Source organism: Canis lupus, chromosome 6, assembly GCF_048164855.1.
Source record: "Canis lupus baileyi chromosome 6, mCanLup2.hap1, whole genome shotgun sequence".
Classification (NCBI taxonomy): domain Eukaryota; kingdom Metazoa; phylum Chordata; class Mammalia; order Carnivora; family Canidae; genus Canis; species Canis lupus.
Window position 1 is genome coordinate 49672550 of NC_132843.1, and position 12380 is coordinate 49684929.

The 12380-nt window shown below is 35.5% G+C and overlaps 1 protein-coding gene across 8 annotated transcripts in view; it reads right to left on the reverse strand.

Annotated features, from left to right (window-relative positions):
- FMN2 (formin 2) overlaps nt 1-12380 on the reverse strand; it is a 370841-nt gene that overhangs the window by 212278 nt on the left and 146183 nt on the right. Inside the window, exon 8 of one of the 8 annotated variants that reach the window (XR_012032921.1) lies at nt 7894-8077. The exons of the other annotated variants lie outside the window; for them this stretch is intronic. The gene's annotated coding sequence lies outside the window, so the exon portion shown is untranslated. The remainder of the gene's footprint in view (nt 1-7893; nt 8078-12380) is intronic. 8 annotated transcript variants of the gene reach the window in all.

Below are 12380 nucleotides of genomic sequence, written 5' to 3' on the forward strand. Positions count from 1 at the left end.
GCAGCTATGTAACTGTGAACGAGTTCTTTATCCAGTGGATCTCAACTTCCCTATCTGTGGAATATAGTTAATAATCCACATGCAATATGCCAATAATTTAAGACAATCAAATATGCAACATGAAATAGTTTTAAAGTATAAAACATCTAGCAAATACAAGGTGTTGGTATTAATTTAACAATCCAGTAAGTAGCAGTTATATTTTATAATGTTGTAAAACCACTTGAGCTTATTCCAACAAAAGAAAAAACAAGCAATAATAGAAAGTTATATGGACTAAACTAAAGAAAGTTTGGCTAACTCTAGAACTGAGAGAACAACTCACACATTAGCTAATCCCCACCCCCTCACAAATTTGCAAAGTGCTGTTTTTCTAAGAACTCTTTATACTGTTGGTCATCTCATAACCTTGATATGGACTCAGTTTTTTTACTTTGGAAAGATATGGTCATCTTTAGATATTTGATCCAATGAGTATCAGGAACCAAGAGACTTCTCTGTACTGTCTGATACTATTTCAAGAAAAAAGCAAACATCTTAGATCTTAAATAGTCTGCACTCAAAAGTAAAGAATGTTTGTATGGGATTTTGCAGAGCAAGAGGTTATCAGGGATTTTTTAGTCCACATACACAGGCAAGGAGGACTGCAGTCTTATTTACACTACCACCTTCTCCTATTCCGATTACTGTTAAGCCTCAGGGCAGGGTGGTCGGCCTCACAGGCATCCAACAGCATTCCAAGGCACTACAGACCAGAGGAGGCATTGACACTGACCATGCCCAGGAGTGATATCTCCAGACTATCTGGTTGGCACCAGACAACCCTGTGTACTTGGGCAGCTTCAGCACAATCTGGGAAACAAAACAGGTACAGACTGCTAATTGGTGAGATATCTGAATCCTTCACTGACTAAGAATCTAGAAGTCAACCTTGAAAATCACATTCTATTCTGATAAAAACTACCTGCTTCTTAACTTAGTCCTGGATGAGTATCTTGGCTTAGGTGTCAAGCTACAGCTTCGATGGGAGCTACTTGCTCTTCCAGAGCTGCCTGTGAGTCTGAGTCAACCTCAGGAGGAGACAGAGCTGTAGAGTTTGGTAAGGTCATCAGTAAGAGCCTATGTGTGTTCTCCCTGCCTGTCAACATCCCTCACTTGGTTGTGTTAATATAATTTTTAGATGTCAGTTTAAAAAGCTGTGTTTCCTGGTTCTATTATAATCTGGGTGCTGTTCCTTGACTAAATGAGTTAACTGTTTCAACCTGTTCTGGCACCATCTTTTTGGTTCCTGCTCTTATTCTCATTTAGTCCACGATCCTGAGACCAGTGTCCTGCTCCTGTATCCCAGGTTGTCCCAAATAATTGAAAGCGTGAACTTCAAGTAAGTGCAATAAGTCTATGGGCCATCTCACCAAATAAAAACTACTATCCACCTGGATCTCCATTGTTTTTCAATAACAATATCTTCCTCTGCTATCTTTTGTACACTCATGGACCATTATAAATCATTATATCAGAAATCAAGTCAGACACAAAACTCATAATTAGATACAGCAAATGTATGTTACATAAAGCTCATTTGATAAACTCTAAGAAATATGTGTCATTCCTTGTTTCAGGAATGGTGCTCTCAAATAGAGAGCCATATCTATCTGGACTACAAGATCGCTCTTATTTATCCACTCAGTGGTTTGATTCCTCTCTTCTGCACCCTAAGATGCAGGCAGGTAAAGAAGAGGAGCAGAGCCACAGGCCTGTGCTCAATAAATTCAAACTGAATGAAGTAATTAAGTATCCTAAAAAGTTCGGTCCATAGACAGCATATTCAAATCACGTGTGCCAAAAAAATAACGATTATGTATTGATTCACAAAAGAAGAAAGCAACGTTCAGAATGTAAAATTGGCAAAAGATCTACAACAACATGGAATAGGCTGGAATTTCCACTGAGCTCTGCCTGACTCCAAAGTTCACTTGTTGCCCCTACTCTAGGCCCCTTCAGCCACTCACATGCACACATGTGTGCATGTGCGCACACACACACACACACACACATCCCTTGCAGCACCCTTGACATAGAGTACCAAACACTGTATGAGAATCCACTAACAATAAAACAAGGGGAAATCTTGGGCTTTATGAGATATTTCGTTAAAGGGAAAAATTTAAAAGAATTAGAAATTCAATTCCTGGGTCCCCTGGGTGGCTCAGTCAGTTAAGCATCTGATTCTTGATTTCAGCTCAAGTCATGATGTCAGTGTCCAGCTACATGCTGGGCATGGAGCCTCCTTAACAATCTCTCTCTCTCTCTCTCTTTCTCTCAATCTCTCTCATTCACTCCCTTTCCCTCTGCCCCTTCCCCCCTCTCCACTCCTTTCACTACCTCTTTAAAAAAAAGAGAGAGAGAGAGAACAAAGAAAGAATTCCATTTTTATTATCTCAACTTCCCCTTTCTTATATTACAGTGAAGTCTTTAGAATGATCTTGGCTAACAGAACAAAACCAATAAAAAATAATTTTAAAAAAAGAATCTAAAATGATACTTAAATTAATGAGAAAAAAGGATATTAAGTTAGATTTTAATAAAATGCTTGTTACATTTCCAAATTTCATATTTCTTTTAATAAATATAGTAACAGGGAATAAAACATTGAAATAAATAATACTATGATCTTATAGTATTTTTCTAATTAAAACCAACTACCATAAATCCCCATCTCTCTCTACTTCTTAAACACAGAGAAAACATACAGAGATGTTTAAGCTCCTTGAATTAAAAACAAAAAAACAAACCACACATACACAAACTTCTCTTGTGTTCTTTGGACATAGCCTTTTGCCAGTGTAGCCAGTTTTGTCATATAGATACATGAAAGATATAACTTGGTCCTTCATTTCAAATATCTTGGTGATCAGAAAACAATGTTGCATCTATCTGATAACATGCAAGTCTATTAAATTGCATTTTTCTCTTCAAAATTCCTTCTAAAAATCTGGTTTTAGATATTTAAATGTTAACTTTATGTTTTTAGCATTTAAAATTCAGTGGGAACTCTTACAGGTTAGGATTAGAATTAAAGCATCAAAAAAACATCATCAGTACATCTAAATATTGCATAATATTACTAAAAATATTTGGATCAAATGGTTCTACAGAATATGGACATCAACATCTCATTTCATATTTTATTATTATCAATGAGTGATGCTAATCATCACAAATAAAAGATATGATGTAGGTAAAATAATGACAAACCCAAATGAATAAACAATTCTTATTGAAACCATTTTCACATTTATTATTATCTTATGGCAACTACATTGAGACAATACTACTTGGCATATAATAATAAAGTACTTTATGCCGTTGATTCTTGGAATTGCTGAAAAAACCTAATGAAGCAGTGACTACTACTGTCCATGTTTTACAGCTCATCACACACCCAGGTAGTGACAGAGCAGGATGTGGTCCTGCCCTCTGAGCCACTCTCTGCACCACCTGGAACCTTCTATACGGAGAGCACACTTTCTGACAAAGCACTTCACACACCATGCCTCACTTTTCCCACAACTTCCTCAGTATCCTGTGTTATTATATAAAATGAAGGACAGATAAAACACATGGGAATAAATTTATTTTTCAAATTGTTAGCTAAAATGCAAACCTTAAACCAAAACCCCTGTCTGGATATTCTGTTTTCTGTATTACTCAATTTCAGGCAAAATATTAAAAACAAAAGCTGAAATAGTTCCCTTCCTTTGTAGTGTAACAACAACATGTCAGAGATAAATTCAAATTAAAAGTGTTATTTTTTTTAAAGACTTTATTTATTTATTTGAGAGAAAGAGAGATTTGAAAGAACACAAGCAGGAAGAGGGACAGAGGAAGAAGCAGACTCCCGGCTGAGCAGGGAGCTGTATGCAGGCCTCAGTCCCACTGGGTTCATGGCCTAAGCCAAAGGCAGACACTTAGCCAACTAAGCCACTCAGGGACCCCTAGATTAAAAGTATTATATTGAAGAAGTTAAATATTCAGGATATGAATGACCACCTAACTTAAGCTTATTGAGTAGAATCACATAACAAACTTTTAATTTTTCGGTGAATGTTTTTCAGTTTGTGGCCTACTCAGGCTGCTTTTCTTCCTATTCTTCTGCCATTGGCAATGACATTATTTTCTGCCCTCAGAGAGAGACAAAACTTGATTTCTGGCTCTATCTATGATTATGGTGCTTTTAGCAGTGTGAAGATATATAAGAGTGAAATTGCATTTGATCCTACCCTGTTGAAGAACACATGTCCAGCTTTCTTGCAATTGTACAATCTTTATTTTTGGAAATGACATACTGACTAAGCAATGGCTGATTTTCCAAAGACCTCCTAGAGTTTGGAAGTAAAAGAGTGATAAACATGGACTTGTCAGTGAGCTAATTTATGATGTTCATTTTTAGAAAATAAAAGTTTCAATATGTGATTTTAAGCCTTTACATACCAATAGTCTTCTTTCTGATGGCACCATTTTGAGGGATTGTGTGTTAACATATTCCCTTTCTTCAAACATTCCATTTACTTACTTACTTACTTCCTTACTTTATTTATTTATTTATTTATTTATTTATTTATTTATTTATTTAAAAAGATTTATTGATTTATTTTAGAGAGAGGGTAGGAGTGGAGGCGGGAGGGGCAGAAGGAGATAAAAACTTAAGCACACTCCCCACAGAGCCCAATGCAGGCCTTAGATCTCAGGACCCTGAAATCATGACCTGAACAGAAACCAAGAGTTGAATCTTAACTGCCAAGCCACAAGGGTACCCCTCAACAATTCCACTTAAAGAAACTTTTACTGTACTAAATAATTGTCACACTCTCATAGAACAACAGTCTAATCGTTCCCTCCTAGAATCTGTGTGTAATATGTTCAGAAAAGACAAGTCAGATTAAATTAATCAAAACTACAAACTAAGTCAAATCAAAATAATAAGGAAACAAATTATTTTTCTTAAAAGGATTCATTCAAAAGTCAAATAAAAGCAATATCAGAATCAGATGTTATTTGGGATTACAAGCTTGTTTCTCTCAGTTCAGCATTGTTTTCTTGAGTCTAGGGCAGCAAGAAGGCAAAAAGACTCAAGTATATACACGGAATAGAATTCTGTAGAATTCTATAGAAAGAATTCTCTATGTATACAGAATTCTAAATGTATAACTCAACTCTGACCTTTCAAAGCCCAGTCTTAATCTGCAACCTCCTTGTCCTCCTGCAAAGCTTAAGTGCTAAGATCAGTGCTTGGAGCTGTTGGTATTGACTAAATAAGCATGGAGTGAATTAATGTCACTGGAATCTCTAGTTATCTAACTGCCCTTATGAAATTCCCTTTTGTCACTACACAATGACTTAATCTGTATCCCAGTCTGGAAGTGATTCCATCCCAAGATAAAAAGGGGCTTTACTAATCTTTAGTCTATTTCTAAAAATACAAAGAAGGGAAAGATACTGAAAATGCAGAGCAATAAACAAATATATAACAAAAATGCCCCTGGGCAGGAAACTGATAATGGGAAAGATCCAGATGCATCATCAAATAACACAGTATGTACAAAGGGATGAGCTAGGGCCACCAGCAGGTAATGCACTAGCTGAGCCAAGACTGACCTAAACTACAGTCAGTGGGACCCTTATAAAAATCCCCAAACATTTCCCAAGTTGGCCGCAACTCATCTGACTATACCTATATCTGCTCAAGAATCATCACAGAGACCATCAGTAGTCAAATAAATGGATTATCTCTTATGAAAACAAAATTGTTACCCCAGTCTTCAGATTACTGTTTTGTTTTGTTTTGTTTTATAGGGCAAGAGGTGGAAATATAACCTGAGAACCCAAGTTCCAAATGCAAGCCTCTTCCATAATTGGTCCAATTTGTCTAAAAGATCACCTGCATCCTATACATAGCTATTCTTAGTAAAGGCAATACCAAATTTGCAGAAGACATGGTAAAGACTTTCTTTCATGTCTTTGAATTTCCTAAGGCACTTCCATAAAAGGCTAAGCCCAAGATGGCAAACAACAGGAAAATGAAACTCCTGAAACTCCAAGAACAATTTAATTTACATATGGCCTTTTGTCAAAAAGTCTAATGATTAGGAAACACATCATCTATAAGACTGGTAATGGACCCATTCCATGAGCTATCTTACAGTGTTAGGGGCCTGAAGTATACAGTTAAGGGCCAGGCTAAATTCCCCAAAACTAAAACCTTCCGGTGTAAAGAAAATAGATGTTGCTAGAGAGGAGGAAGAAAAATCCATTTGTAGGTAATCCTCTAAAAGGAAACTGTTCTTCTACCAACAGAACTAAGTGAATGCAAAGAACAGAAGCCATGCAAAAGAAGCTGTGACTCTCAAGAGAACCTCACCTAACTTTCACAGGTCACTCATTAACTAAATTTGCTTGAACAGAATCATCAACCCACACTTTTATGTCCATCCCACTATAAACACAAGTTAATTCTATACCAAAAACAGTTTCTTAAGGGGGAAACAGAGAGCCCTCACATGTAACATAATAGACACAGGGATCCCTGGGTGGCACAGAGGTTTGGCGCCTGCCTTTGGCCCAGGGCGCGATCCTGGAGACCCGGGATCGAATCCCACGTCGGGCTCCCGGTGCATGGAGCCTGCTTCTCCATCTGCCTATGTCTCTGCCTCTCTCTCTCTCTCTCTCTCTGTGTGTGACTATCATAAATAAATAAAGAAAAAAATATTAAAAAAAATAGACACAAATATCCTAGAGTATTAAAATATCATCACACTTTTTTTTTAAGGATATATGAGTAATCATGAGTAACTAATGAGTAAGTTACTAAACTTTCTGAGTGGAATTCTATCTGCCATTCCAAATTGGATATTGGAGGAGAGGGATGAGAACAGAGGTGGACCCTTATTCTCAGAGGTTATCAGGTGACTTCTACCACCTGAACACAAGAAAATCTTCAGATTCACTGATGCAAGATTACATATTTAACAAATCAGTAACTGATCGAAATAAAAAGATCTCTTAAAAGAAAAGCAAATAAAGGGATGTCTGGATAGCTTAGTTAAGCATCTGCCTTCCACTCGGCTCATGATCCCAGGGTCCTGGGAGCATCAAACTCCCCAATTCTCCCTTTTCCTCTGCCCCCTCTCCCTTGCTTGTGCTTTCTCTCTCTTTGTCTCTCTCTCTTTTCTCTCTCAAATAAACAAATAAAATCTTTAAAAAAAGAAAGAAGTATCACAAAAAAAAAGTATCACAACAATTTTACAAATATTCTTTAATTTCATCTCAGATTGAGAAGTTGACCTAGAAGTCCCTCTATTTAATTATGCAAGAATGATATCCAGGCTTTTTTTCTCAACTGCTATGGAGACACCCTAGGACATTAAAGAATCATTCTATTTACTACAATATCTCAGGCTTCTTTTTCTCCCATTTCAATTTTTGAACTGAAGTAAAAAACATAGTAGCTAAAGTAAAGGCAGGAAAGAGAAGGATTCAAGTTTCTACAGTTGGTCCGATAAAACATGCCTGATATGATAAAACATAAGGTCAGAAAGCTAGCCAGTAAAGAGCAAAATAACCTCTTGTGTTTTCTCAGGATCACAGGAAATACAGGAATTATTCTCATCCGATTCAACATGATTTTCTAATTACATCTAATCTGTGGAGAGACTGGTACATATGTACCTTTTTGGTAACAACAGAAGTTATATGATTATTCTGCAACATACAATTATGACAAGTGTGACATATGTCTCTGTGATAGAAAAGAAACAGACATGCAAACCCAGACTGGATTTGGGCTTAAAGAGACACAAATTGGCATCTTCACATATAATGCTCAAGTGCACTCACCCTTCCAAGGCCTCTTTCCCTTTCTTCTACAATGGGTTTTCCCTTTTCTGGAAGTTCTCTATACCCTTGATATCTTCTCCGACAGAAGTTCTGCCCAGTGTGTAAAATTTCTTTGGCCCTCCTCACCTTTTCCTCCTCTTTTCAGGGTAAGAATCATGGCGAGGGTAGGGGGGATGAGTGTCACCTGAGGAGGTTGTTAATGCAAAAAAAATTCAATAATTTCTTCGAATTTTTTCTGCCTTTCTTTCTTTCTTTCTCTCTCCCTTTTTTATTTTTTTTTTTTTTTTTTTATTTTTTTTGCTTTGTCCCCACAGAAAACCAGCTGACACTGTGGGCTAAAGGACAGGCTAACCGGAATGGATGAAAAGGAACCAATTATCACAGCCATCAAGCAATTAAAAAATATCTTTTCAATTAAGAGGATCCAGGGAAAAAGTGAATTCATGCACTGTAGCAATTCTATTGTACCCACATCTCTTTCATCCATCTGAAAGGTTGACTCACATACACCGCCCCCCCCCCTTTAAAGAAACTATGAAATACACACATTGTTACCAGCAGGTATCGCAATAGTTCTCAGGAACCCATTTCCAAAGTTCCCAAATAATTGGAATGGCCCACTTTACTTGTCAAGGTAGGGAGATCAATGTGTAATGTTTGAGATCATTCTCTTGCTTCTGATTCTTTGTTTAAAAACATAGAAAAAGGAGGAATTTAACATTTTCATTTTATCCCGAATTAGTAAGGGAAACTAGGTTCTATTCCCTCTAAGATAATTGTATTGAGTTTTTCAGAATAAGTAATATCTTTTCAAATGTCAACTTCTCTGAACCTTAGCATGAGTCTTCATAAAGATATTATGTTATTCTCTAAAAATGACCTGTGTAGTTAAAAAAAAATCAATAAAGTAATCCTAGCAAAAGAGTTTCACATGCTTTGAGAAAGGAACGTAAAGAGAACACAGACGAACTCTTATCACTATTTTTCAGTATAGTATTTGAAGTCCAAGCCACAGCCAACTGAGAAAAAAGAAAAATAAAAGTATTCAAATTGAAAAAGTAAAACTGTTGCTATTTACAGATGACATGATACTAAATATAGAAAACTCTAGGGACTCCAAAAAAATCTAAACTAAAAAATGAATCTTTACTGAATCTTTAGAGAATCTTTACTGAAACTTTACTGTTGCAAAATTAATGTATATAAATCTGTTGCACTTTCATATACTAACAATAAATTTTCATAAAAAGAAATTAAGAAAACACTCCCATTTATAATTGCATCCAAAAGAATAAATATCTAGGAATAAATTTAATCAAAAGAAAGAAAGACCTATACTCTGAAAACCATAAGAACTGGTGAAAGAAATTAAAGACAACACAAATAAATGGAAAAATATACTGTACTCATGGACAGAAAAAAATAATATTGTTAAAACATCCATACTACCCAAAGCAATCTACAAATTCAATGCAATCTCTGTCAAAATACCAATGTCATTTTTCACAGAACTAGAACAAATAATCCTAAAATTTGTATGGAACCACAAAGACCCTAAATAGCCAAAACAATCTTAAGAATGAAAAAGAAAACTAGAGTTATAACACTCCCTAATTTTAAACTACACTACAAATCTAGTTAAGAATGGTGCAGTATTGACACAAAAACACACAGATCAATGGAATAGAATGAAGACTCCAGAAATAAAACCACATTTATTTGATCAATTAATCTATGATACAAAAGGTAAGAATATACAATGGGGAAAAAATAGTCTCTTCAATAAATGGTGTTGGGAAAACTGGACAATTGTACACAAAATAATGAAACTGAATGACTTTCTTATATCAAATTCAAAAATAAATTCAAAAGGTTTTAAAGACCTAAATGTAAGACCTAAAACCAAAAAACTCCTAGAAGAAAACATTGGCAGTAAACTCTTGGACATTGGTCTGAGCAATATTTTCTTGGATCTGTCTCCCCAGGCAAGTGCAACAAAAGCAAAAAACAAAAAAAAACAAAAAACAAAAAACTGTACTTTTCTAAAAACTTGAGATTATGAAATGCCTGTGAAAGTTTAATCAAAAAAAAACGGATAGACAATACATAAACTACTAAAAATTTACACCAGATTACATTTTAAAAATACAATATTGGTGTAAATGAAAACACATATAAGATTAAATAAATATATGAGCAAAGGGCAAGACCACAGTAAGATGAGTAAGAAAGACAATGATGACAATGAGAGACTCAATGTAGTCCTGGGTGGCCTAGTGGGGGGAAAAAGGTATAGGAGACTATTATGAAGGAGGAATGGTATAGGTATTAACACAGAGCAATGAAATCCATGAAATCTTATTAGCAACATCAAGAATGGCAAGCATAACTTACTAAGTGGGATTTTAAAAAAAGAGAGAGAGAGCAAACAACAAATTAGGTATGAATCATGTGTTAAATTCCTTTCTACAATTTTGCATGCACTATTGATTGCAATAAATGAAACAGTAATACTACCACAACAGGAAATATACAAGAGGACAGATTCTTATAATCATGTGAAATTTTAAGTATAATTAAGATATCCATTCTCATTCTTGGAAACATTAGTTGCTGATGTGGCCTGGCTAAAAATAAGGTTATAAATATATTTTTAAAAAGATTCTTAAAGTAGGTTTTGAATTCCATCATGTTGCATGAATTCAAATTAGGTAAAAGAATGATCAAATGGGGATCCCTGGGTGGCGCAGTGGTTTGGCGCCTGCCTTTGGCCCAGGGCGTGATCCTGGAGACCCAGGATCGAATGCCACGTCGGGCTCCCTGCATGGAGCCTGCTTCTCCCTCTGCCTGTGTCTCTGCCTCCCTCTCTCTCTCTCTCTCTCTCTCTCTCTCTGTGTGACTATCATGAATAAATAAATAAAATCTTAAAAAAAAAAAGAATGATCAAATGGAAGAGATTCGGTAATATAAATGTTAGGATACTCACGGTTAATACAGAATATAAGTAATACTTCCTGGAAAAGTGGAGGAAACACATGAAACATGTTACCCGGAAGAAAACCACCCAATGAAGATAAATGAGTGTAAGAAGTGCCTAGAAATGCTTTGGAGAACAGGGGGACATTTTAAAGGGGAGAAACTCAGAAGGATACTAAAGACCTGATAAATTTGACAAGAAGACTTATTCCTAACCATTATTTCTGGTTCCTGAAGACATCTGTTGAATAACATGAAACCAACGAGGATCACCTCATAAGGGACTTTATAGTGTTTAAGTAGAAAATCTCTCAATTAGCTATTTCGTGAGTTTAAAAATGCAAACCATCAAATCATTTCAAGTCCTACCTGTAACTACTCCAAGCCCCTGGGATACCACTTTGGATTCAACATCTCAAGGTCTCAAATGTCTATGCCTTCAGAAGCTGTGTTTTTCCTCCAAGTTATATGTACTATTCTAATTTAGCCAATAGCATAATTTGCATTTTTTAATTGAAGTACAGTTGACAAGGTTACATTAGCCTCAGGTGTACAACAGTGATTTGACACCTTTATATGTTATGCTCTGCTCCCTAGTGTAACTACCATCTATATATCTTAAATTAAATTAATTATCTTCCTGTTTAATTTTTTATATCACCAAAACATACAGAATAAACTGAATCCACTTTGTCATTTGGTTATTTTCTTCCTGTGTACTGTGTAATGGTCAGATTTTGAAATAACACCAAGCTTTACCCATACTCAGCATAAAAAGGAGGAAATATTTCTAATCTTTATAGAATGGGAAATTTGTTTTGGTCTTATACTTGGCTGCTTTGCATTGTTCGGTTTTGGGGAAACAATATAGAATGCAAAAAGAGAGTCTAATGAGAGTTTTATTGTTGTCATCAGAATATGAGTCCTCTAACTGCTTCTTGTGTGGCAATATTCAAAAGGAGGCTAAGCATTACAGTAATATGAAAGTTTCTGCTTACAAAAAACCAGCAGTCTGTCTGATATTGGCAGCAGAATATTGCAATCTAACTTTTAAAAAAAATGTTACTTTGTTGCTGAAAAGGAAAAAATCCACAAACAAGAATACTTTACCCAGAAAGGTTGTCATATAGAATAGAAAAAGAGAGTTTCTCAGACAAATAAAAATCAAAGGAGTTCATGACCACTAAACCAGTCCCACAAGAAATATTAAAGGGGACTGGAACTCTCTGAGTGGAAAAAAAGATCATATATGAAAGTGTAAAAAGAAGAAACACAAAAACAATAAAAATAACTATTTCTATTAAAAAATCATCAAGAGATTCACAAAATAAAAGGATATTAAACATGACACCATAAACCTAAAACCTGAGTGGGAGAAGAGTAAATAATGGGATTGATATTAAGCAACCATCACCTTCATATAGAATGCTAAATGCAGAAGAGGCTATATATACAAATCTAATAGTAACCACCAATCAAAAACCACTAACAGGTATGCAAAGAATGTAGAG